Source organism: Canis lupus, chromosome 30 (assembly GCF_048164855.1).
Source record: "Canis lupus baileyi chromosome 30, mCanLup2.hap1, whole genome shotgun sequence".
Lineage (NCBI taxonomy): Eukaryota > Metazoa > Chordata > Mammalia > Carnivora > Canidae > Canis > Canis lupus.
The window spans coordinates 8,955,610-8,981,130 of record NC_132867.1 but is presented as its reverse complement, the minus strand read 5'-3'; the positions used below and the strand labels follow the sequence as shown (position 1 = coordinate 8,981,130).

Sequence of the window (25,521 nt, the reverse complement as noted above, 5' to 3'; positions counted from 1 at the left end):
TGTTTTAAACACTGAATTGAATCTATAGCTACTTCAGACCAGATCCTTGCACTTGTCACTCATCATTCATTAAATGAATGAATACGTACATACATACATACATACATACATATATATGTACATCTATACCAATGAGTTTAAATGGACCTCTATCCAGAATAAATTAGTGTATCAAAGGCTCAGGCAGTTTTCTCCTAAACTGTTTTAATTTTTACAAATTATTATTATTTATATTGACTTAAGGAGTCTTTGTTAACCTCCTAGTTAAATGTATCCTCAAATCTGGTTTATTTGTGTTAACTAGTTAAAAAAAACAAATCCTTTTTACTTTTTAGTTTTTGATGATAGCAATTTAAGAAATTCTAAAATCAAATGTTTAAAACAAAGAATGTCCACATAAGTCATAAAGGCATGTTTCTCTCTGACAGCATGTCTATTCAGATAAGACATAAGTATAAATGTACCAAGCATGCACTGTGATTTTAGACTTCCTCCTTCATGTGCAGGAACGCAACCAAATTAAGTCGTCTGAAAGAATAAACTTAGAAATAGGATGCAGTGTTTGTTTGCATAGATGTGTACACACTTATGTATGCTATATCCCTCATGTTATTTTTTTCTCTCTTTTCCTGAGATTGGAGTCCATGGATGATCAAAGGGCACCAATTACAATGGCTCACTTACTGAACATGTTAAAGGGCTTTAGGACCTCTGTTTTGTTGTTGTTGTTGTTGTTGTTGTTGTTGTTGTTGTTCTAAATGTTGGAGATTGGTTAGTTTCTCTTGCTAATGATTTGACAACACTGCACAAAAGGCATTGAGGAGCTATCAGAGATTTTCAGGCATTTCATATGAGAAATTTCCTGCCCTTCTTATTAATCACAAGAATATCTTTTTATTGTCCTCTTTCCAATCATATTCACACACTACTTAAGATTTCAAAGGGTAATTTCATTATCACTTAATATTTTATTACCACCCTGTACTATGTGTTTAAATGAAAATTTCTTAAAATTCCAGTTAATGGCAAGAGAAAATAGAGAACAGAATAAATATATAATAAGGTGTGCTATTTGGCTACTATGATTATTTTTTTATAGTATCTTGAACAGTTAACTTCTGGCTTAACTGTAAAGCCCAAGTCTCAATTAAGTTTATATTTCAGTGGTCACCAATTACTATAGAATAATTTGATTGAAATATAATATGATGTGAGTTGAGTTTACTGTTTTTCTAGTAAAGGAAAGGGCATTTTAACATCTAGAAATGCCTTATAAGTAGAATGAGGGAAAACCAAGACATCCATGATTTAGCTTCACAACAAAATTTCTATCTCCCAAACAAACTCAGAAGTTAATAATAACATTGGAATTTATGAATATTGATAATTATCTTAGCAAAGGTGTATAGTTTTCTTAAAAACTCAACATACTTGAGTCCCCATTAAGGAGATGGATTGCCTACCTTTAAACTCACGTTCTATACTTGCTAACTTAGCAAGTTTGAAAGAGTTTCTCAATTTCTTCCAGATACAGTTCCTTTCTCTCTAAAATAAATGTAATGCCTACTGCTTTAATGCCTACTGCATAGCTATTTTTATGGTTAAATGACATAATGATTGGAAAGTACTTAACATGGCACAGACATGCAGACATGGGACAGTTGTTAGTTGTCACTGCCATTGCTACTGCTGTTGATGTTGCTATCATCTTTAGAAAGCTTCAGCTATTAGGTGGCTTAGTTGGTTAAGCATCTGACTCAGTTTCAGTTCAGGTAATGATCTTGTGGATCATGGGATTGAGCTCCACATTGAACCCAAGCTCAGCAGAGACTCTGCTTAAAGATTCTCTCCCTCTGCCCCTCCCTCCACTCATGCTCTCTTTCTCTTTAAAATAAATAAATCTTAAAAAAAAAAAAAAAAGCTCGAGCAATTAGAAAGTTTCCCTTCCATGAAGACAAAAATCTCATATTTGTAAATTTTATTTTCTCTTTCCACAAATTTTTTGCTTGATGAAGACAGTCAAGATAAAGCTCGATAGGTTTTAAGTGATACTTTCCACTAGATGTGGGATATATTTTAAGATTTTAAGAATATTTGGAATTTTTAAAATCTATGGGTTAAGAGTTAAGGTAGTTATCTAATTTATTGTTCCAAATAGGACTTATTTATTTATAAAACATTTTATTTATTTATTTTAGAGAGATGGAGAGAAAGGGAGAGAGCAGGGAGGAGGACTAGAGGAAGAAGGAGAGAATCTCAAGCAGATTCTATACTGAATGCAGAGCCTGATGCAGGGCTTGATCCCACAACCCAGAGATAATGACCTGAGCCAAAATCAAGACTTACTTGCTTAACTGACTGAGCCACCCAAGTGTCCCCCTCCCCCAACTATGACTGTTTTAAAATTAAGAATGGTTCTTATTAATTACGTGGGAACCACAAATTGAATATACGATTGAACCTCACTTATGCTATTATATACTTTTAAAATAAGAAATACTAATAGGGAATTTTGTAATGTTCACCCTGAAAGTTATCTGTCATGCTATTACCTATAATAGGCTAGAAAATAAAAGAAGCACGTGTCCCTGTGTTTAAATCTGTCTCATTACAAAGGCAATATGATTTGGGAAATAATTTTAACAACAGCTCTCTGAAATTTTCCATAGCTTTGTGAGAGACAAGAGTAAATCTTAGGATACTAGGAAGCTTAGAGAATGTTCATTGCAATCTCTCATATTATAGATAGGGAAGTTGTGACTGATATATAAACTCACCTAAAGTTATATTATTGTTGAGTCCAGTCTTCTAATCACAGGCCATTTTAGTTTCATTTGTATGTCACAAAGGCTTATAGGAGCAAAAATATAGACCAAGTAAGTGAAGAAGGAAATCCATATTTCCACTGAGTCATTTGTTATTGAGGGTAAACACAAAAAAAGTCACATGTGGTGAGGGTTAAACCAAAACTATACTCCTATTTTTCAGTTTTGGGGGGAGCATACCATAAAGATGTTTATTGATATGATAACATTTGTATTTTATGCATCTGGTTATATTTTGGTTTATTAAAAGACAAGACAGCGATCACTCAAATGAAATAGATTTACTTTGCAATACATTTCTTTAAATTATCAAGTAAATGCTGTAAACACCATTTCTAGTTTCTCTGAAGTCTTCCAAAGCTGTACTACAAAAAATAAAATAAATAAATAAAGTTGTATTACAGTAGGTCATCAATTTTGGAGAGGTGATATTGGTAAGATTTCATGATAGGCAAAGCATGTGAATATTGCATGCATTTAAATATGGAATAATAACTAATCATCTATAGAGGAATTTGCAGGAGCCAAGACTATTTGTCTTTTTTTCTTGCTAGGAATATGCATACGTCTTGATTTTTATACTCCTAAATGATTTGATAAACACCTGTACCCTTTTTGAAAAATGGAAACAGAACCATTTTACACTCTGACAAGTGCCACAAAGTCTTTTTGTTTCCTCATTCCCTGTTTCTAATTATGTTGTAAGTTTCCTCTGAATACATAAGATTTATGGTAATTTTAAAAAGTAGAGTGCAACAAGGTGTACTAAAATATTTTATTAAGAGTAACTGAATATGTTGATATTTAAAACTTAGTTAAAAAAGAACAAGCAAATGAGAAACTGAACAAAGAGTAGGAATATTAGATATCCAACATGGATTTGTTCCCTCTTCTCCTATAGCCAAATTAGAGATGTGTAATGATGTTTTGTTAAGTGATTCAATGGGAGTCACTTGTTCTCACCACTCATTGAGCTGCACAATTGTCCTGCTTTCTTTAGGAGTCATCTCTCCAAAGGTAGCTGGGTAAGCACAATAAAACAATGAAACAATGTGTAGGCTAAAAAACCAGAAATTTATTTAATAAGGTTCAGGAAAACAAATCCCTTTAAATAAGCACTGATGTAATTTGGAATATTGCAAATGCCTACAATTTTCAAGAGATTAAGTCAAATATTCTTAACCCAAGTCACATTAATTCTTCTAGCTTTTAACATTGCTTAACATTATAATATTATAAAGGAGTGATGTGAAAAAACACTTAAAATTCTATATAATCATGTAAGCCTTTTTCCCTTTTAAGCAATTGTTCTGGGAGCTGTTAGTATGCTAAATTTCTCAAGCTCTTTTTGAAACTGTTCTTTGGCTTTTCTTTCTTTCTTTTTTCTTTCTTTCTTTCTTTCTTTCTTTCTTTCTTTCTTTCTTTCTTTCTTTCTTTCTTTCTTCTTTCTTTCTTTCTGTCTGTCTTTTTTTTTAACCACAACCTACCAGAATGTTCTTTTTGATACAACTAGCTCTGTATATTTAAAAGATAACTTTCATATTCTCAAATAGCTAAAAATTCTTAACAATGTCTACAACTCTCTTCCAAATCAAAAACAGTGTCTCTGGGCAGCCTGGGTGGCTTAGCGGTTTAGCGTCACCTTTGGCCCAGGGCATGATCCTGGAGACCTGGGATCGAGTCCCATATTGGGCTCCCTGCATGGAGCCTGCTTCTCCCTCTGCCTGTGTCTCTGCCTCTCTTTCTCTGTGTCTCTCATGAATAAATAAATAAAATCTTAAAAAACAAAAATCAGTGTCTCTGAAGTGAGATTAATTTACTTGTGTGGGTCAGAAGTCCTCTCTACTGTTGTCAGCGATTTTATAGTGACATTACAATTGTAATAAAAGTGATTCCAGACATAAAAGGTAAATTATTATGTCATGGTGATCTTTTAATTTGTAAGAAAGTTCCATGCAAATTACTTTTAAAATAATCTCATTAAATATATATATGTAAATTGCATATAATCATAAATGATAGGAACACTTGAGAATAGCAGAACAATAAACCTGCAAATTATCTCAAAATTCTATCATATTATAACATTGAACCAGCGTATACAAATTCTTCTATTAAGAAAGAGAGGAAGAAATAAAGATCTATAAGTTATCACAGTTTTACTAATAATGTTGAAAAATGGAAATGATCTAAATGTCCAGAAATAGGAGATGGATAATTATGTTCTCATTTAAATGCTTATGAAACATATACATGCTGTAAGAAATTGTTATAATAATTGCAAAAATCAGGACATGAACTGAATGTACAGAACGAGTGCACCAATTATTTATGCTAGAATAAATAGATGCAATAACAGCTATTTCTGTGGCGGCAAGGAGAGGAGATTTGGTGAGTTTAATTTTTTTATTTATATATTTGGCATGATATATTACTAACAATGAGCGTGTATTCCTTGCATAGCTGGGGGGTGAGAACAGTAGCTGTGATTTACTTAATTTTTAAAAGGAAATAAACAAGAGGGTTAGAGTGTGGGTACTGCTTCCATGAGTTCAAACCTTATTCTGGTAAACAGTTTGTGTATAGTGCTGTGGATTGTTTGAGAAACATAACTCAGTAGACAAATGCTTACTGTCAAAGCTCCTGGAAAAAATTGCAGGGCTTAAAATAAACTTTAACCCCTTTAGTGCATCTCTGTTCAGCTTCTCCAGTTCTTCCATCTGCCAGCCCAAGCCCATCTCATTGCTTTGGTTGCTTTACAAATACAACCCAATCTTTGCTGCCTCTCTCCTAGATAAAACTCACTTCATTTAGTACTACATTAAATTAATTTGCAGAAAAGTCAATATTTTTATATGGAGTAAATATTTTCTACTTAGTGGCAATGAATGATAGGCTTAAACATCTGGGATGTGTTTGCTTACTTAATGAAAAGCTTATTATTTCTGGCCCAAATACTCTTTTATTGAATCTATTGAATCTTTTATTTCTGTGTGTCCCTGAGATCTAATTTTCTTTGTGCTATTAAAACTCATTTCTAAGAACTGAGAACAGAGTCGAACCATCCTGACCACATAGGTCTTTTCACATAGATTGCTCCTCAATACATATACATTGTCTTATTCCAGAGTTTTCACTCATGTGTTCAAGAAATTCTTCTTCACAGCAGCAGCAAAGCAACTAATCTCTTCCTTCCCATCTCTCTATTAAAAGCTATTTACCTACTTATTTTTTAAAGTTATGTCTACTGAGGTATGATTTACCTACACTAAAATTCACCATTTGGGGACTTTTTTCTGGTCAACAAATATCACAGAGACCAAATTTGCTTTTTGCCTACAAGAAAATCAGGACAGGTGGGGAGGACAGAATGGTATTTCGACTATTCATCAGGAAGTGCAGGACTCTATGAGAAAGGGGAAGCAAATAAAATTAGTGCTGATGATTAACCCAAAATAACTGAATGGAGAGAGCCATAGTCCAGGGCAGGGGAAACTGGAGGAGTCTGTCAGGATTTATGTGTTGAGGGAATGGAACAGAAAAATATAGGAAGGATACACAGATGAAGTTTTCAAGGCAGAGAACCAGAGAGAAGGGGAGATTGCTCCAGAAAAGAGTTCTGAAGATCTCAAGAGACGTCTTTAACTGTTCGGATAAATAATATCACCACAAGCAGGTAGGAACAGAACCCAATCCCAGGGAAATAACCACCCAAAAGAAACAGATGGAACAATCACCTGGCTCACACAGGACCAGGAATAGTTCCTGTGCTCACTATTCTCACGATTCACAGGGCACTGAATACTTAGAGGTACTGCCTATGCGGTAGAGCAAAGTAAACCTTAGAATAAGAACCTTAGAATAAAGCTCTTTCACTTCAGTCTAATAAAATATAAAAGAAAGCTTCAAAAATATCAAACCTAATTGCATTCCAAAATAAAGCTCAAGGAGATTTATAGGAATCCAAAAATTCTCATTTATTTTTATGTGTATATATGTGTGTGTGTGTGTGTGTGTGTGTGTACATATATATATAATGTATTTATACGACTACAGCAGTACTTGTTCCCCAACAAGACAAAAATTACAATGTCTGATAGTCAATAAAAAAATATTGGGTCAGACAAGAAGCAAGAGATTACACTCATAATGAAAAAAACCTCAGTGAAAAAAGACCCAGAAGGGCACAAAAAATAGAATAAATAGACAAACATTAACATAGTTAATGGGATTATATTTCAAATAAGAAGGTGAGAAAAGTTTGAGCTGATTAAAAATAGACCAGAGCACATTATATACATTTATATTCTATATCAAATATATGTATATATCATAATATGTATAATATAGTACATACACATAAATCAGATTCAACTTAACAAAGATCGAAAATATATCTTATATGTAATATACAGTATCCTGTTTAGTGACTAAAAAACAAAATAAGGGCAGCCCGGGTGGCGCAGCGGTTTAGTGCTGCCTTCAGCCCAGGGCCTGATCCTGAAGACCCGGGATCAAGTCCTACGTCGGACTCCCTGCATGAAGCCTGCTTCTCCCTCTGCCTGTATCTCTGCCTCTCTCCCTCTCCCTCTCTCTCTCTCTCTCTCCTCTCTGTCTTTCATGAATAAATAAAAATAAATTCTTAAAGACACAGAAGTACAAACTGTTTTAAGTAAAATTCTGAAAAAAAATACTGCAAAAATAGAATAGCAGTGTTTATGTATAACTTCAAACACCTGAATATAAGTAAATTTACTTATATTATGAAAATAGAAGAAAGAAATAATGGCAGAAAATTACCCAAATTTTATAAAAACTATAATTCCTCAGTGTCAAGTAGCTCAATGAACTCCAGGTATAAGAAACATAAGAAAAATAAAAATAAAAAGGCAACAGAGGCATGTCATAATCAAATTGCTTAAACCCAAAGATTAATACAAAATCATAAAATTAGTCCACAGGGAAAAATATAAATTGTATAAAGAAGAACAAAGATAAAGAATGATGGCAATGTTTTATCACCAAAAGCAATGCAAAAAGACTATGAGACAACATCATTAAAGAACTGAAAGAAAAAAGAATGATGTTAGAATTCTATTTATAGTGCAAACACCCTGAAAAAAATATAGATGGAATAAATGCTTTACAGACATATAAAAGTTGAAAGAATTGATCACTAGCTGACCTGCCATACCAAAATTGTGAAAGATAATCCTTTAAGGCAGAAAAAGGCCAATACACTCAGAAATCCGAATCTACACAAAGAATAATTAGCACCAGAAATGCCATGGGGCTACTGTAAAAAATATCTTGTAAAAGGATAATTGACCATGTAAATAAAAAATGTTAGTAAAGTGCTTTTGATTATTTAACATACATAGAAATAAAATATACAGTAATAGTTATACAAAGGTCAGAAAGTAAAAAATGGAAAACAATTTTGTAAGGATTTTAAACTATATGTGTAGTCACATGAACTTTTTTAAGGATGGTCTGTGGTACGTTAATAATGTATGCTTTGAAATCTAAAGCAAAGACTAAAAAATAAAACAAACAATAAAGAAGATGAAATGGAACAATGAGAAAAATAATCCAATTAATATTAAAAACGTAGGAAAAGTGGAAAAAGGAACAAAGAATACATGATTTTAATTTTAATTCAACTACAGCAATAATTATATATAGATGATCCAGCCACCCCAATTTAAAAGCTGAGATTCAGAATAAAAAAAAAAGATAACTGTGTATTGTCAATAAGAAATGGTTTCTAAGTATGAAGAACAAATACATTAAAAGTAAAAGGGTGTAAAATAGTATAAAGCACTAACACTAATCAAAAGAAGCTAAGATGGCTATATTAACATCAGGCAAAGTAGATTTCAGATAAAGTAGTATATTACTAATAATTAAGGGTTTCAGTTCATAATCTTAAAGGGGTAAATACATCAGGTGCACATAGCAATTCTAAAAAATATGTTACTTATTAACAGATTTTCAAAATAGACTCAAGAAGAAATAGACATATCCACAATTATAGCTAGGAAGTTGTCTATTCCTTTGAATAATAGATAGAAAAAGTAAAGAGAAAATCTATCTGGGTTTAGAGGACTTATCAATTGACTTAAACCTAAATGAAATTTATAGAATACTTAATTTAAAAACAAAAGAATATATTTTCTTTTCAACTACACCGAAGAACATTTATAAAGATAGACAATATTCTGGGATGTAAAAGGACAAAATAAATTTAATATTACTCATTTCACAAAGTATGCTCTCATTGGGTTACAATGAAATTAAATAGGAATTCCATAATATAATTACATCTGGAAAATTTCCAAATATTTGGAAACCAAATAGCACACTTCTAAATGACAAAGATGAAATTAAAATGAAAATTACAAAGTATTTGTACTAAATGGGAACCATAATTCATCATATCAAACTATGTGGAAAGTTATTAAAGCAGTACTTTAAGAGAACTATATTATAAAAGAAGAAAAGCCTCAGATCAATGATTTCAGGGATTGATAGACATGATGTGATTTATTATTAGAAACATATATTTGGTCTTCCTCCCAAGTCCTGGCACAGAGCTCCTAAAACTCTCAGAATTCCTTAAGTGATAAAAGCCATAAAGATGTCTCGATATTCTTAACAATTGCCTTTCAATCTTAGTTTATGTTAATGAGGTGACTTTTGGAACCTATCTTAGCAGGAGCACTAGTGTCCAGGGCACCAACCATGTAATTGAAGATTTGGAATTTTCTCAATGCCCTCTAGGGAAGGAAGAGGGGCTGGAGGTTGAAACAATTACCAATGGCCAATGATTTAATCAATCATGCCTACAGAATGAGGCCTCTGTAAAAACACAAAAGGACTTGGTTGAGAGAGCTTCTGGGTTGGTGAACATGTGGAAATTTGGGGAGAGTATCATGCTGAGAGAAGGCCTGGAAGCTTCAAGCCCCTTCCCTATATATTGCCCTATGCATATCTTCCATCTGGCTATTATTCCTGAGTTATTTTATTTTATAATAAACCAACAAGCTATTAAATAAACTGTTTCTTTGAACACCATGAGACACTCTAGCAAATTAACTGGAACCATGAAGGGGGTCATTGGATCTTCCAGTTTATAGTCAGTGGTCAGAAGCACAGGTAACAACCTGAACTTGCTATGAGGTCTCAAGTATTGGAGGGAATAGAGGAGAAAACAGTCTTGTGGGGCTAACCCCTAGCCTGTGGGATCTGATGCTCTCAGTAGATAGTGCTGGAATTTAGTTGAATTATAGGGCACCCAGCTTGTGTTGGAGAATAGCTTGATGTGGGGAAAGAATCCACACAATTAGAATTGATCCCAGAGTATATTTTTTGTCCTTTCTATATTTTATAAATGTCACTCCATTGTCTCTAATTTCATGAGATATCTGCTAGAATTCTCATCATTATTTCTTTGCAAGGAATATCTTATTTTCTTACCTGCCTTCATAATTTTCTATTTATTTTTGCTTTTCATTTGAGCATGATGTATTTGGATGTGTGCTGTTTGTTTTGGTACTTCTCCAAAATATAATTCTCTGATGCCTTTCATTAATTTAGGACATTCTCAGACATAATCTCTTCAAGTATTACTTTTTGTACTGTTCTTTCTCAGTTTTCACCTTGTAGGATTCCATTCCAAAAACATCATTTGATGTTTTTCATCTTTTTTTTTTTTTTTTCACTTGGGTGATTTCTATTGAACTACCTTAAGGTTCACTACTTTTCTCCTCACTTGTATTGATACTACTAATGAACACTTTAAAGGAATTCTTCATTTCTTTACTGTTTATTTTGTTTCTAGCAACTCTTCGACTCAGTTACCATCTCTCTGCTGAAATGGCTAATCTGATCATGCATGTTACCATAATTTCCACTGGAATTTTAGCCGATGAATCAGTTATGGTAATGATTATATGATGAAAGTGATGACAATGGTATTTAAATTCTCTCTTAATTCTAATATCTGGGTTATTTCAATCTGTTCCTATTTATTCCTTTATATATTGACAGTGGATTGTATTTTATTGCTTTTCTTTGTGTTTCATTGCCTTGATTTTTTTTTTTCATCAAATGTCCCAAAGCATGCATAGAATGGCAGAGACTAAGGTAAAGAATATTTCTATCTAGACATGGACATATGTCTTTTGCTAAGCTTATTGAAGGAGGTTATGTCAATCTACTCAGGATTTAAGCTGAGTTTGAATTTTTCTGTTGCTCTACTTATTAATGCCCAAGAGCTTCAAATTCCTTTAGCTTTGTTTGACCTAGGATGAATGCTGTTTTGACTGTGAGTTTTAATCAATGTTTCCATTCTACCCTCAACTTTAGCCTTTCTTGAGCACCTGTGCCAATAAGGGTCCCTTTCTCCATGTACTTGCCCCTATCCCAGTGGTACATTTTTGTTGATGCTTATTTCATGCTTACTAGCTTGATGGTCAAGCAGGGTGGTCATCTGATGTCATAGTTTGTCCCAGTTAGGCAAGACATGTTTGGGTGCATTTCAAGGTGGGATTTTCTAAATAATCCTGTTCCTTCTCCTTACAGGCATCAAAATCTGCCTTGTGGGACACCTGGGTGACTCAGCAGTTTAGCACTTGACTTCAGCCCAGGGCCTGATCCTGGAGTCCCAGGATTGAGTCTCACTTCGGGTACCCTGAATGGAGCCTGCTTCTCCCTCTGCCTGTGTCTCTGCCTCTCTGTGTGTGTGTCTTTCATGAATAAATAAACTCTAATGTTGTTTGACATTATTCTTTAAAAAAAAAAATCTGCCTTGTAAATTTTGGGGACTTGTGCAAGGGAATTCCATCTCCTCTGCCAGCTATGCAAGATTACTAATGGTATTTGTATAGAGTAACCCTTGAAAATGTGGGTTTGTACTGTGCAAGTCTATTTACATGTGGATTTTTTATAGTATGGTACCATAAATGTATTTTTTCTTCTTTATGATTTTCTTTAAAAAATATTCTATTTATTTTAGAGAGTTGGGGAAGGGCAGAGGGAGAGAGAGAGAAGCAGACTCCCCACTGAGTGGGGAGCCAAATGTGGGACTCAACTTCATGACCCTGAGATCATGACTTGAGCTGAAGTCAAGAGTCAGATGCTTAACTGACTGAGCCACCCAGGTACCCCTTCTTCACTATTTTCTTAATCAGTAAGGCTTCTTGTCAATAGTAGGCTATAAGCAGTTAAGTTTTGAGGGAGTCAAAAGTTATATATTTATTTTTGACAGTGCAGGGGATCCATACCCTAAACCCCTGTGTTGTTCAAGAGTCAACTGTATATAGTAAATAGAAAAAGACCATCCGGAGATGTCTTCTAGGGACCAAATTGTCTGCCCAACTATTTTGGATATGCTGAAGCCCTAACCCCCAATGTGCCAGTATCTGGAGATGGGATATTAAGGATGCAATCTGGTAATACTGTGACCTTGTAAGAACAGGAAGAGAGAGAGAGGTTTCTCTCTTTTACACCAGTTGAGGGCACAGCAAAAAGATGGTCTTCTACTAGCCAAAAAGGGAGTCTCAACAGAACTTGACCAGGCTGGTCCCAGACTTCAAGGCTCTGAAACTGTGAGAAAATAGATTTTTGTTGTTTAAGTGACCTAGTCTATGTATTTTTTATGGCAGCCCTAGCTGATAAGATGATGTCCATGTCTTAGTCCCTAGAACTGTGACTATGTTAACTTAAATGTTAAGAAGGACTATACAAATACAATGGAGAGATTATCTAGGTGGATCTAACTTGCTTTCATGAGTCTTTAAAGTGAAGAGCTTTTCCTGGCTATGGTCAGAGATATGAAAACTGATGGAGGGTCAGAGAGATTTGACATGTTTTCTCTGAAGATGGAGGAAAGGGAAAAGAGCCAAGGGATATGGTTGGCTTCTAAAAGCTGTAAAGACAAGGAAATAAATTATCCTATATCCTCCAAAATATACACAGCCCTTGTTCAGTGAGATATATATAGGAATTCTGACCTACACATATGTAATCAGATTGATTTGTATTGCTTAAAATGCAAAGTTTGTGTTAATTTCTTACAGAAGCAAAAAGAAACAGACCCAATATAGAATTCTTAAGCCATAATTGTTTCCTGTCCCTACTACTGTCCCAAATGTAGATGGTTATTTTATTTGTTTTGGTTTTGGTTGGTTTTGTTTGTTTTTAGAGAGAGAGGGTAGAAGAGGGAGAGAATCTTAAACTGGCTCCATACTTTGTGTGGAGCCCTATATGGGGCTGAATCTCACAATCCTGAGATCATTACCATAAGACCATGAACTGAGCTGAAATCAAGAGTTGGTTGCTTCTCAGATTGGGCCACGCAGGCACCACTTAAATGCAGACCTTTTTTATTTGTTTTCTTTTTATTCTTCTCCCAGTGATAAGTCTTCAATTGTGCTCCCAGGGTGAAAAAAGTGGACCGCCCCCATCTTTAAGGTTTCTGCTTTTTACAAGAGAAAGGTCTGTGTCCTTTTTTAAGCCTTTCCTGTATCTCAATAATTGGTCCCCTCCCTCAAGCCAGAACCACAAAGTAGACTCCAATTTTCCTCCCTTCCTCAGTGTTTTTCATGAGTCCCTGATAGAGGAGAAAAACGTGCATGCCAACACAAACTCTACCTTGGCTTAAGCTCTTCATGCTTTCATGCTTAGCATATACTTGATATTTAACTGTATGTTAAATTTTTAACTGAATTATTCGTATTCTATGTGGCAACCAGAGGCTCTGCCTCCCATACTTTTCTACAGATGGCTCAACATTTATGTTCTGTTTTTCCTATGAAGAGCTAGCCTTCCTTGAGTTAATACTACTTAATTAAAAAATGTTATGATTTTATATCTTATCTGGCTTTTCCTTATAATAAGGGTGGGGGCAATGCTCTTGTTAGCTTTCTATATCTCAAGTAGAAGCAAATTCCAATTCCACTTTTAATGCAGGTCTTTTGCCTCTTTTGTTCATGAACGTGAAATGATATAACTAAATATATGCCCTAAAACTTAGCATGTCTAATAAAATATTTATATTACATATTCCAGCATGAACACATTATGCTTTTAAAACCTATTTAGTAATAAAAATTAACCACCTATGTTACTTTTTATCTGGATTCTTTCATTTTCTATGTCTATCTTGAAATATGATCAATATTAAAACTAATGTTCTAATAAGAATATATTACTAAAATAAGGCAAATCAAATGCTATTATATAAACTATGTTATATAAAAATTTACTTATAAATATGTATAAAACATTAAAATGAATGTGGAGAAAAATAATTGCTAGTAGAGATACTCATATTCTGGAGATCCATAAAGATGTCTTCTAGATATCTTTTCTAGAGGAATTATGCACATATACATAAGAGAATAATAGCACTTCTTTTTATTTATTTCTTTTATTTTTTATTTATTTTTTTATTTATGATAGTCACACAGATTGAGAGAGAGAGAGGCAGAGACACAGGCAGAGGGAGAAGCAGGCTCCATGCTCTGGGAGCCCAACGTGGGATTCGATCCCGGGTCTCCAGGATCACGCCCTGGGCCAAAGGCAGGCACCAAACCGCTGTGCCACCCAGGGATCCCCTAACACTTCTTCTTAAAAAAGATTTTATTTACTTATTCATGAGAGACAGAGAGAGAGGCAGAGACACAGGCAGAGGGAGAAGCAGGCTCCATGCAGGAAGCTCGATGTGGGACTCGATCCAGGGTCTCCGGGATCACCCCTGAGCCAAAAGCAGGGGCTCAACCGCTGAGCCTCCCAGGCATCCCAATGACCCTTCTTTCAATAGTTTTGTAATGAAGAAAACTTGGGAAAAAATCTTAAGCAACATAGAAAAGGTTAGGAAAAATGGGGCTTATACATAGAGCAATATTGCTGTTAGAATGTATTATATTTATATGAATAATACAGATAAATGTCAAAATCATAACATGAGTGAAAAGAAACTTTCAGAAAGATATGTACAGTATGATAAAAATTATGAAATATGTGTATAAAACAGAGTGGTATAAATTATTTTGAGGTTTTTGCATGTGCATATGGGTGTAATACACTTTACAGAGCAGAGACTTCACAAACCAAATTCATAATAGAGCTAAAGTATGGTGGTGAAAGGATAAAGGAAATGGGGTAGTTCGTAATTTGATTTCATCCTTATCTCTAATGTTTTATTTTTGACTACTAAAATTATGTAAAGTGACAATGACAAAATTGTATTAATCTTTAGTCAAATTACACTGCTATTTATTTTACTCTCTGATTGTCTGAATTTTTATTTTGTTTCCTAGTTATAAAAAAATACTACATTGGATATAATTTGTAATCAGCTTTGACAATTTCTTTCTTTAATCTGTACTTAAGCTCTACCAGGATTCTTCTAGGCAATACTATATGTTATTTTTAAGTGTATGTCCTTGCATTTATCCCTGCTGGATGTTATTATTTCTTTTGGACAGTTGACTAAATCTTAAAAGGCAATGTAGATTTCCTTATTACACTTAGCAATAGTATCTATCTAACACCTTACTATTGCCTGTGAATTGAGTGAGCATATTGGCAATTCCTTTGTTCAAATCATCCAGATATTTTTATTGAATGAACATAAATAAAGAATGTTTACTTTTGGGGACTACACAATATCCCACCTTGGGATGATGCTTAACTACTGGTAACTATCGAAATTCAGCCCTAAGGCCCATTAATTAGTCTAACCACTAGAGTCAGTATATGCAGATCTAGTAGGAAGAAAAGATGGAGGCCAAAGATATTTTCCAGAGTTTGATCATCAGTAATTAACATCTTTATTGTAATAAGGCACAGGTTTACATATTGATCTCTGATTAGCAATACAGAAATTCTCATAGCCTTTCAAGAAAGAGACTAAAACACTGTGGAAATCTAAAAGATTCTAAAATGTGATCCTCATATTTTAAGTGCAAGATTGAATGTGATAGGTATATGGTTCTCTGTTTATGAAGGAAGCTTAGGAGTACATGTCAGAACATCTAAGAGGCAAAGAATGCATCATAATTCATCATCAAATGTCCTATTTTTAGTGAGCAGATTTAGAAGCTAGGACAAAAACCGGTTAATAAAATAAGCACAACTGGAAATAAAAGTTAATATGAAAGTTACTGAAAACACAAGCAAACTTGTAGAATTCAGTTAAACTTATTACTTTGCTCTTCTCTATGTTATATGACAGTTATAAAGGAAAATGAATGATAACAAAGATCACAATTTATTGAGTAGGTGGTATGTTCGGTAAAACCTTCAATTTATTGAGTACGTGGTAGGTTCAGTAAAACCTTCTTTTACGTATATTTTTTTATTGAATGACAAAAATCATAATTACAGTAAATAAACTGTTTTTTTTTTTTAATTTAGAAATGTAAGCTATACTTGTACTCCCTTTAACTGATTCCATCAGTATTGTCTGGATGTAACTTTGCATTCTAGATTTAGTTTGACTCTATATACATTTTTAAGAGTTTATTTTGTATGATATGAATTTCCTAAGACCATATTATTTTTGCTACAGTCTTTAATGCACATGAAGACATTACACATTTATATTACTGTAATCTTTACGTGCATCTATATACACATACTTAGATAATATAAAGGATTCATAGATCATGTTTCATTTTAATTGCTCTTATAGAGATGAATTTAGTTGGGGCACCTGGGTGGCTCAGTTGGTTAAGCGTCTGCCTTTGGCTTAGGTCATGACCCTGGAGTCCTAGGATCAATCCCTGTGTTGGGCTCCCTGCTCAGCAGGGAGTCTGCTTCTCCCTCTCTCTACCCCTCTGCCCTGCTTGTGCACTTGGACTCTCTCTCTCTTTCTCTCTCAAATAAGTAAATAAAATCTTCTTTAAAAAGGAAAGAAATACATTTAGTTATTTCTAGCAGCTTTTATAAATTTATTTTAATTATTGCAGCATTAACATTTGGACATTCTTTTTAATTTATTTGTAATTTAATATTATTTTCAATTGGTTTTTCAATTGGTTTTTAGTTGATATAATTTGTAACTAAAACATGTGTTACCTTTAAGTGTTTTTAAAATATTCCTCATGATGTAAGAATTATCTGTTCATTAATCAATGCATAAAACCTTTTGATGTATTTTATATATTTTATTTTAAAGCTCCAATTATTTGATAGAGTTGTAGGGGAGGAAAACTTTCCCCTTCTTCTCTTCTAGTTTCTTTGGCTGACCTAATAATTAAGTTGATATAAAACAGATTTACAGGAGAAAAAAACAATTTAATTTCATATATACATAAACCCATAGAAATATGAGACTCAAAGAAATGATCATAGCAGGCATCTTTCATGTCTTTAGACAAAGAAACAATAAATTTGTGAAGAATTGATAAGACAATAAGAATTGATAAGGGTTTGGGGTTAGGGAAGTAAATAAGTAAAGAAGTAACAAGGTTTGTAACAGCCTTCTTGGCTCTAAAATTTCCTATCTCTAATGAAAAAGGTACTTTCTATCGTTGTGGCACAAGGAGGGTACTTTCACATGGGAGGTTCATTTCCTGCTTTCAGAGAAACAAAGAAGGATCAAAGTGTCCTTGCCCTGGTTGTTTCTTAAGTAACATTAACTCAAAATAATCAAAATGGCAGGACACCTGAGTGGCTCAGTCGTTGAGCATCTACCTTCCACTCAGGGCATGATCCTGGGATCCTGGGATCGAGTCCTGCATTGGGTTCCCTGCATGGAGCCTGCTACTCCCTCTACCTGTGTCTCTTCCTCTCTTTGTGTATCTCATGAATAAATAAATAAAATCTTAAAATAATAATAACAAAAATGGCATATTTTGAGGTGGCATATTCTATTCCTCTTGAGAATACTCATTGCAGATATAAGCATCTCTTAAGTTGTTTTAAAAAATTACTCTAGGAGACATTTGTTTTTCACAGAATATCAACACAATTTTGCTGTTGTCTAGCTATTAAGTTAGGCATATTATATATATAGTTTTCCAGGAAAATTTAACTGGGACTCTTCAGGATTAATGATTTATTCTAGACTGGATTTTCAGCTGACCAATACATAAACAAAGTCATTAAAGAAAAATAAAAATGGCCACAGCATTTTCCTTTCTCTAATCCTTTGGGATGCCTTGTCCTGCATGATTTCCTCAAGATAATGGCAAATGGTTCATCAATGACATCTGACATTTCCTTAATTACCCTCAGGGCACATGACAGGAGAATGTTCTGATTTGAATTCTTCCAATTTTTCTAGGAGATACTTTCTCATTTCAGCCTGATTCTCATTCCATGCTCCAGGTAACAGGTTTCTTCTAACATTAAAAGCTTTATTGCTGGCTATCATTGGGTTTCTTCTTACCTGTCAAAGTAAGGTAATTTCCTCTGATTCTCCTTTTTTATTTTTTTTCTAATATATTCACATACTTTTTTGAAAGGATAGGTAATATTTTATGGACTCTGTGAGGAGTATTTCCTCTCTATTTCTGGCCTTCCAACATTAAACCTAAGTAAGTCCACTAATTAGACATTTCAACTCTTTTACCTAACTTTGAATTCTGTTTTATACAGATTTTTAAAATTTCAGTGATCAATTATTGAGTTTCTAGGCATATTTTCACATTCAATTTAGTGACACAATGGGATTTTCATCAAAATGAATTCCCAGTAAGTGAAATTTTAAAGTACTTTTATTGTATTCAAGCCAGAATTTTGCCTGGGCAAAAGTTAGTGGCAGGGTTTCATCAGAAACATTCCCTTTATGGGGGCAAAATTATTGGATTTTGGATTTAGAAACCAGAAGATACAGGTTAAATTGTATCTTTGTGACCCTGGAACAAATTCAATCCCTCTATGTGTATATAAAACATGGCAAATAATCTCTGCCCTACCTACCTCACAAAGAACACTGCATATGAATGCATTTTATAGACCATGAACCTAGGGACAAATGCAGTATACTGTTGTTAAAAACATATCCTATAAAGAGCAAATAAGAAAAAGACTCTGAGGAACTGAGAAAAACTGTTGAGGCCATGTCTTCCAAACTTAAGCATTCCCATAGCATTTACAGTTATTCTCCAGAAACTCTATTGTATACTTGATTTAGTCAGATGTTACAGGGGAAGGAAATCTGCTTTTGTAGCTTTATGCTGTAAAAATGGATAATCCCTATGTCATTCCCTAAGGGAGTAGGAGGCTATCAAAAGCTCTTCCCACACAACTCACTCCAGCTGAGTTGATACACATACCTTTTCAGTTCAGTGTCAAGCTCCCATTGAACTCTGTGTCAGCTGAACAGCTCTTCAAATTTCCTTATAAGCTTCATCACTAGTTTGCTCACTGATGCTGAGATGTTGCCACTTGGTATATTCCCACTTCTTATACTGAGGGCTAAAATTCCCTGTTATCAGAGGACTGGAGAACATGAAATGTTCAAGTCTTACTGGGAGGCTGTCTTTCTTTAATATTTCACATTAGTCATTCCATTTTATTAAGCCAGATATTGCAAAACACAAAGAGGGAAAAAGGGCTTCCGAGTCTGCATTACCAGAGGTGACAGAGGAAAAGGGATGATATGCTTTATACTTGATACATTTGAATTTCTAAGATGTTAATATTAATGATTAAAGTGCCTAAAATGATGTCCTAAGTAAAACTAACCATGGCTTATTTATTTTTGTTCCAATGGACACAATGGCCTTTCTTTTTCCAATTACTTAGAATTTGAGTACTTAGTTACTGGTCAAGTTATTAACCCTGGGCTTTGGACAGTTCTCTCAACTTCTTTTAGACACCATCTTCTAAGTTGTCAAATGGGACTAGTAATATTTATGTGTCCCAGAATCTGTGAACAGTGATTGAAATAATATATAGGGAAGCATATCTTTAAAGAAATAGAGTATATTATAATTGGTATATATTTCACTTTCAGCAGGATCTGTAGAACATATACAACAAACCTATACCCAAAAAAATTAAGACATAGGACTATTATGCCAAGAAGCATAAGTTATAATTGTGGATCCAAGATCAAAGAATATAATAGTAGATACAGTATACAAGAACAGAACAGAATACATAGTATACAAGAGCAGAATGTACTGAAATATATTTGCTAAATATTATGGTTCAATTATTACAGCTAGGTATTCAGGGAGGTTAAGATCAATAAAAAATAAAGTGGGAAGGACCTCACAGAGATTTTCTGGGAGGCTTGGAGATATATAGGATTCAGATAGGCAGAATATTGGATGGAGAAACTCACAGGTAAAAGGAGAAGCATTCATGATTGCAAAAATCAAAATGACTGAGAAAAAAATGAGGACTTTGCTTTCTAGAACAAGCATCATATTCAGCTGATATGAATAAAAAAGTAAATGTTTGAGGGCAGCCCAGGTGGCTCAGTGGTTTAGCGCCTGCCTTGGGCCAAGGGTTTGATCCTGGAGACGTGGGATAGAGTCTCACGTTGGGCTCCCTGCTTGGAGCCTGCTTCTCCTCTGCCTTTGTCTCTGCCTCTCTCTCTCTCTCTCTCTTTTTTTCTCTCTCTCTCTGTGTCTCTCATGAATAAATAAATAAATAACTAAAAATCTTTTAAAAAAGTAATTTCTTTGGATAGGTAAGATGAAGTCAGTTTAGAAAAGATTTTAAAAGTAAACATGTAGTGCATTGAGTGGGATGGAAAATATGATTTTTTTTTAAAGATTTTATTTATTTATTCATGAGAGACACAGAGTAGAGAGGCAGAGACACAGGCAGAGGGAGAAGCAGGCTCCCTGCAGGAAGCCGGATGTGGGACTCAATCCTGGGGTCCAGGATCACGCCCTGAACAGAAGGCAGCAGCTCAACTGCTAAGCCACCCAGGCGTCCCTGGAAAATACAAATTAAAGCACAGCTTTTTAGCAATAAAATTATGTTAAATTTCTTTTAAATTGTACTTTTTTTTAAGAAGTAGTCTAGCAATGAGAAGAGAAATTAGAATTGAGAAAACAAGCTCTTTGTGGCACCTATTTATGTTAAAGGTGATGATGTTATATATTCAAATATGGTGGGAATAGAGAAAATGATAAAACTCACAGAAAACAATAATATAGTCAAGACTAAGTATCATCTTTAAGACTGACAGAAACAGTAGCAAATCATACTGTAACTCTCCTGAGAATTTCTTTCACCCTGCCATTTTAATATGAGTAAACTTAGGTAAAATTAACAGTTAATGGCCATAAAAAAATAACTCACTAAAAATGAAACCTGATATGCATGTATTAAAGAGAAATAGTTTCTTTGTTCTGGCAATGATGGCAGACTTTCTGGACTGATTTTTAAAAAATATTCAGATATCATATACCTGATTTTTTAGTTTCAGTTTATAAAATCCTCATTGTTCTACTCCTTCAATGACTGAATAGGATTCAACAACATGGAGCCCTCAAGAGTCTGGGGTCTGGGCTGATTTTGTAAAATTGCTCTCTATTAGATAGACTTCTGAAAGCAGTTGTCAAATCAAACAAGGCTGCATTGGCTACAAGCTATTGAAAGCAAAAAGACAAACATAAAATAAATGGTTGACCTAGCTCAGCTTTGCAGTGAAGGAAAGCTACGCATGTCAGTCAGATCACTGTACAATTCTTCCTGGAACAGATAAAACTTACAGGAGGAGAAAGGAGGGGGAAAAAAATGAAAACTGAAACCTAGAAAAGATGTAAAGACCAAGTGAAAAAATAAAACCCCATAGAAAACAAAAGGCAGGCACAGCACAGTAGAAAGGCCAAATTCATTTTTATTTAGTAGAAAATTCAAACATTCATTTCCCCTTCCTTTTAAGTTGATCACCTTAGGGCCATAATGGTTCACAGAAACAACCCAAAGCACAGGAGAGAAACAAGAGCATCCGATGGGGAAAAGAATCAATGAAGACAAGCTGGTTTAACTTTGAAGAATTATTAACCACCAGAAAAGTCAAAATGGTTAAGAAACAAGGAGATGTAAGTCAAAGAGGAGAGTGTGAAAGATTTATTTTTAAATCCAGTTGACATGCCAGTTTACCCAGTCAAGAACTAAGGTAATAGCTTAAAACATCTTGGGAACTTTTCTATGAAGTATGGTAAAACAAGAATAGAAAGGGCTTGCCAGCTCTGTAGGCATGCACAGATTCATTGAATTCCTAATTACCCAAAGGCATCTTTTTTTTTATTTTTTAATCAGATGATCTTTGTTCACTGCTGCTAAAAAATTTAGTATCACTTTAAAAGTCACACAGAATATATTACGAGTAAGATTGGAAAATGCAATCTTTTCTGATGATGGGTCTCTGAGTTTGCCTTCTCTGACATCCTTAATGTAACTGGACAACTGGCACTTCTTGGAAATAAAGCCCATGGCCATCTTCGAAAAGAGAGTTTTAAAAATAATCTAATCACACTATAAGCCCATCAAATTATGACTTTATATTAATTTATCTTACAGATGGCAGAAGCAGCTTATATACATATTTGACTCTATGAAATAAAACAATGTTTTAAGGGTAAACAGAAAATATGTGTTCCCAAGTTTCCTATTATTTTTCAGAAATATTAAATACTAGACTAATAAAAATGTATTCCATTACAATTTTTAAAGCATATTTCATACAATTAAACTTAATGCTTTGTGAAACTTAAGTAGACAAAAAAGATGGGTAGCTAGACTCCTCCCCACCACAAACACAAGCACAAACACAAAACATCTACATCCCCAAGGTATTTTCTCCAACTTTTGGGTTTCCCTTGGGATCTCTCTCTTCCTCTACAATAATGAGAGATGTACATTCTCTCAAATTCTTCTAATTTAAATTGGGAGAACATTGGAGTGTTCCTCCAGTTTTCCCTTGCCACTTCTATTACTCTACCATCCTTACAGAAAGTCCCATCTGTTCTCATTCTTATGTTCAGCTTTGCAACCCTGTACCCTCCTTCCACCCAGTGTTAGCTACTAACCTAACAACTCCCTTTCAGGTTTAGAGATACATGGTCAGTCTCCCTGTTTATCTCACCACCTGTATCATCTGAATGACATTATTTCCCCCCTCAGGTGATCCAGACACTGTAAATCATCCACTGGAATACAATTTTCCTCTCCACTGTACTTCAGCCACACCCTCTGTGCCCACAAACTAAGATTTTTGTCATTTCCCTCAAACTGTTACACCTCTGAAATAATAAACTTATATATAAAGTGATCTATCAGAAGAAATATGTATTTAGTCCTGTTTCTGCACAGAGCTCCTAAATTCCTTGGAATTTCCCCGCAACAAGAGTCTTAATGGTGTCTTTTGTTATGCTAATGAGTGACCTTTGAACACTCCTCACCCTCCAGCTAAGGACTGGGGCTAGTCACCAGTGGAGCCACATTGTAATTAGAGGATTAGAACTTTCAGGCCCACCCCTTTCCCCACCCCCCAGGAGGAGATACGTGCTGGAAGTTAAGTTTAATCACCAATAGCCAATGATCTAATCAAATCACACTGTGTAATGAAGCCCTTCTAAAAAACCCAAAGGACTGAATTCAGAGGCCTCTGGATTAATAAATATGTGGAGATTTGGGGAGAGAGGCATGGAAGCTCTAAGCCCCTTCCCCATACCTTGCCCAATGCATCTCTTCCATTTGGCTGTCTCTGAGTTATATCTTTTTATAATAAACTGGTAATCAAGTAAGTAAAATGTTTCTAAGTTCTGGGAGCAACTTGGGCAAATTAAACCCGAAGCAGGGGTGTTTGGAACTTCCAATCTATTGTCAATTTGGTTAAGAGCATAGGTGACAATCTGGACTTGCCATTGGCATTTGAAGTGGGAATGAGGGGGCCAATTTTTGGGCTTGAGGCCTTAACTGGTGGGATCTGTGACTATCTCCATGTAGGTAGAATCAGAGTTGAGTTGCACTATAGGACACCCAGCTGGTGTCTAAGAATTGCTTGGTGTGGACAAACAACAACAATGTTGGATTTAGTGTCAGAATCCCACTGTAACATTCCACATTCTTTGGCTCCCTTAACTCAGTTACTCTTCTCACCTTTCCTTCTACCTAATAATCTTCTCCACTCCCTTGAAACACTGTTGCCTTATTAAATCATTTTTTACTTTTTTAAACCTCTGGCCCTATGATATCCTTATTGATTCTCAGCCAATGATTCGTATTCTTAATTCAAAGACAGTAGGAAAGTAATCAAACAGAAAAGCCTTCAAATTTCTTCCATCAAACTAAAACTCATCTCTCCACCATCCTTTTATGGTTCTTTCTGTTGTGCTTCTGTGTTCTTCTGTGGGATGAAATTCTACTCAGACTGTAATCAGATCTTAGTTTTGATATTCTGACCTCCCAACCCCCATCCAATTGGAGTCAAGGGCCTTTTTAATCTGTTCCCAAAGCATTTTATATATTTCTTCTTTCTTTCAGGACATCTATTGACTTCCGGCAATAGCATATTAAGTTTGATAAACCTTTCATCCTACCAAGCAGACCCTAGAATATCCACCTGGGTACATACACATTTACACAAATGAATACACATATATTTATGTATGCATACATAATATATGCATAGGTTCATTTTTTAGTACAGTTTTAGATTTGCAGGAAAATAAAAAAAAAATAGAATCTCCATAAACAGAACAGTTTACCTTATTGTTAAACCTTTAATATGGTGCATTTGTTACGATTAGTGAACCAATTTTATTACAATACTATTAAAGCTCATAGTTCAGATTTCCTTTTTTTTTTTTTTTTCCCCACTGTCCTTTCTCTGTTTTAGAATTCCATCCAGGATATCACATTACATGTAATTTAGTTTAGTCATGTGTCCTTTGGCTACTTTTGACTGGAAGAGTTTCTCAAACTTTCCTTGTTTTTAGAGCCTTTATAGTTCTAAGAAGCATTGGTCAGTATTTTTTAGGATGTGCCACCATTCAAATTTGTCTGCTATTTTTCTCATGATAAACTACGGTTGTGAGTTACTGGAGGAAGATCAGAGAGGCAAAGTGCCATTTCTTCACATGGTATCAAAGGTAAATAAGATCACCATGATATACAACTATTGATGTTGACCTTGATCACCTAGCTGATGTGGTGTTTGCCAGGATTCTCCACTGTAAACTTACTTCACACACTCCTTTTCCATACTGTGCTCTCTGGAAGAAAAAAAAAAATAAAGATTTTATTTATTTATTCACGTGAGACACACAGAGAGAGAGAGAGCAGAGACAGGCAGAGGGAGAAGCAGGCTCCATGTAGGGAGCCTGATGCAGAACTAGATCCCAGGACCCCAGGACCCCAGGAACCCAGGATCCCAGAATCCCAGGATCACACCCTGGGCTGAAGGCAGGTGCTAAAACACTGAGCCACCCAGGGATCCCCACTCTCTGGAAGAAATTAACTGTGTTCTGCCCCCATTGTGAAGTCAGGAGTTATGTTCCTTCCTTGAAGGCAGATTATCTATATAAATTATTTGGAATTCCTCTGTATGGGAAATTTGTCTTTTCTCCTTCATTTATTAATTTGTTTAGTTATTTATTCATATCACTATGGGCTAATAGGTATTTATGTTACCCTATGGTTATAATATATTATTACTTTATTTATTTTATTGTTGTTCAAATTGTATCAGCTTTGGCCACCTGAGGCC

General features: G+C 34.6%; 1 long non-coding RNA gene across 8 annotated transcripts in view; it reads left to right on the top strand.

The window, feature by feature from the left end:
• The window catches only part of LOC140621448 (uncharacterized), a 179,459-nt gene that overhangs the window by 76,026 nt on the left and 77,912 nt on the right, over positions 1-25,521 (top strand). For 2 of the 8 annotated variants that reach the window (XR_012021140.1, XR_012021139.1), the window contains one exon: positions 11,412-11,584. The exons of the other annotated variants lie outside the window; for them this stretch is intronic. This is a non-coding gene — a long non-coding RNA (uncharacterized lncRNA). Of the gene's footprint in view, positions 1-11,411; positions 11,585-25,521 lie in introns of those variants that run through there. 8 annotated transcript variants of the gene reach the window in all.